Here is a 2,853-nt window from a genome sequence, read left to right as displayed (position 1 = left end):
AGGCAGCAATTCTTCTTCCTTTAAAGTGCTACCCTGCTCCAGGGTGTTTTCAACTGGGGAACCCCCAACTGAAGGGACTAGGGAGGAGGGGATCTGGGCCGGTGCAGTCTACAGACGCATGTGCCCACCCGACTGTGCTGCCCTCTACCCTTGGCACCCGCCTTGCACCATGCCATCTCTGCACTGGCTCTTTGCAAAGTGAGTCATGCTGGACGGTCCCTGGCTCAGAGTATACAGCCCTTCCCTGGCTCTCCTCCTCACCTCTGCCCACGGGGCTCCAAAGGACACCAGCCTCCAGCACTTCAGTCTACCCCCAGCACATCGGTCTACCCCCAGCACATCATGTCCAAATCCTTCCTTGCCCACAGGCTGATGTCCCCAGTTCCACCATTAGCACTCCATGCTTTTACCTCTCAAGGCCATGACCCACTGGCTAGACCCTGGTCAGAGTGAGTCCATTTCCCTTTAAAGGGTTGGTGACCCTGGATGAACAAAGGTCTACATGAGGCCATTGACAAGGACACTCAGACCTTGAGGGAGGATTAAAAGGAGAGGAGAAGGGCCCATGTGCCCTTGGCTGACAGTGTTCAGAGTCAGGCAGGAGAAGGCGCAGAAGACTCTGAAGTGACTTCAAAGGACTCACTCAGATCTCTGGTGGGGGGAAGGTCGTTGGAGATAAGAAGGCGGGTCAGGGGAAGAGACTGGGCAGCCTCATGAGGGAGCCAAGCTCTGGACACACAGGACAGTGGATCCAGGGTTGACTTGAGCAACGATCTGAAGCTGGCCTTGTCCTCAGGCTCAAGAGTATCATCTAGGACTGGGGGCAGGGGGTGGGTCCTCAGAGGCGGGTGAGGCCACAGGCTTTCCTGAGCTGGATACAGGGCTCTGGACATACACAGGAACGGCAGCCAGAGCCACAAGGCCAGTTCCCCTTTTCCTGCCCCCAGCCTGGGACCTGGACTGGGTGCCTCCCCTCCACCCTCCGTCTCGCCCTCCCCGTTGTCTCAATCTTCTCTCCTTATGACTTTTTATTTCCATTTGTTATAGGATTCAGAATTCCAAAACTCCTCTCACTGTCCTCAGCCAGAGGATTTTGCCAGCCACAGATGCAACCTTCCAGAGATCCTTTAGTATAAGAACGTGTGTGCGTGTGTGTAGGCATACGCATGTGCACGTCTCTGTTTTGTATACGTATTATGGCATATTGCACACACAGTTTTGAACCTCATTTTTAAACATTGGTCTCATTAAGTATTAAGCAGATATCACAGTTATAAGATATATAGAAATTTATTTTTTTTTTTTTTAATGTATATTTTTTGAGTTGGACACAATACCTTTATTTTGTGTATTTATTTTTATGTGGTGCTGAGGATCGAACTCAGGGCCTCATACATGCTAGACAAGCACTCTACCGCTGAGCCACAACCCCAGCCCATAAGATATATATAAATTTAAAAGACACCCATGATACAGTGAACCCACCTGGTATCTGCAATCTGTTTTAGACAAAGAGGGCCAACTTTCCTTGTTTCTCTTCTCTTTCTCTTTCCTTCTTTCTTCTTTTTTCCTTTCTCTTTCTTCCTCTCTTTCTCCTTCCTTCCTTTTACTCCTTCTTTCCTTTTCTTGTACAGCCTATGTTGCCCAGCCTGGCCTTTAAAATGCTCTCTGTGCCCTTCCCCAGCCCCACTGGTCTTCCCCTGAACACCTCCCCAGTTTTATGCCTATTATGCCTTTTTCCTTTGTAATCTTGACACTTATTTATAATATATTATAATAAATATGTATTTACTATAATCAAATAATCATAAAAAGTAGTGTATACAGTAGATATAATAAACATAAGCACTGTATATAATAAATATAATAAAATGCAGCAAATACATACTGCATACTTCCTCAACCTTTTGGGGTTTTGAATAGTCCTCTCTGACTTTTATCCCAATCATGACTGTAGTCCCCAGACTCAAGGTGCTGAGAGGAAGCTGCAGACTGGTCATTTTCTTTCTTTCTTTTTTTTAGTTGTGGATGGATGCAATGCCTTTGTTTTATTTATTTACTTGTATTTGGTGCTGAGGATGGAACCCAGCGCCTCACACGTGCCAGGCGAGCGCTCCACCACTGAGCCCCAGCCCAGCCCATCTTCACTGTTGCACAGAATTCCATGGTATGGAGACACTGGGGTTCATTCCCATCATCTTGTGGGAACATATTTGAGTTCTTTCGAGCTTTTATTTCTAGCGGAGTTGTGGTGTGCATGAGCCTAGTTGTCTCTCTTGGTGTTTGTGAGGGTTGAGTCAGAACTTCTCGGGGTCCTGGGCAGGGTCCTAGGGAATGAATGCACAGGTGACTTCAGTAGATGCTGCCAATCAGTTTTCTAAAGTGGTGGTGACTTTCCACACACTCGCCCGCAGTAAGAGTTCCCTTTAATCACCTTTTAAAACTGCCAGACAAATTCAGGTCAATTGTCATTAAGTGCAGATTTGGTTTTCATTTCCCCAATTACACACCTGGCATTTTCTTTTACTTCAAATGCATGTTGGCAACGATTCCTGATCAGAGCCGTGAGGACTTCATCCTCCCATCTTGGCTGCAGAGTGTGCCATCATATGACATTCTCCTGACTGATTGCACCATTCCTTATGAATGGACACCGAGTGGCCTCCAATCTTTAACCATTGGGCAGCACGTGACTGAGGGTGTGGAGAACAAAGTGCATCTGCACTGGAGGTGTGGGTGGGCAGGTCTAGACACGGGGAACCTCTTGAGCAGTTTAGATGGAAGACAGTTTGCTTTCTTCTAAGGCCTGTGCCTGCTTATTTTCAGCAAATTTCCTTCGTTCCTGGAGCCGAG

The sequence above is a fragment of the Callospermophilus lateralis genome, chromosome 6 (genome assembly GCF_048772815.1).
Source record: "Callospermophilus lateralis isolate mCalLat2 chromosome 6, mCalLat2.hap1, whole genome shotgun sequence".
NCBI lineage: Eukaryota > Metazoa > Chordata > Mammalia > Rodentia > Sciuridae > Callospermophilus > Callospermophilus lateralis.
Note: the sequence above shows the minus strand (reverse complement) of the source record.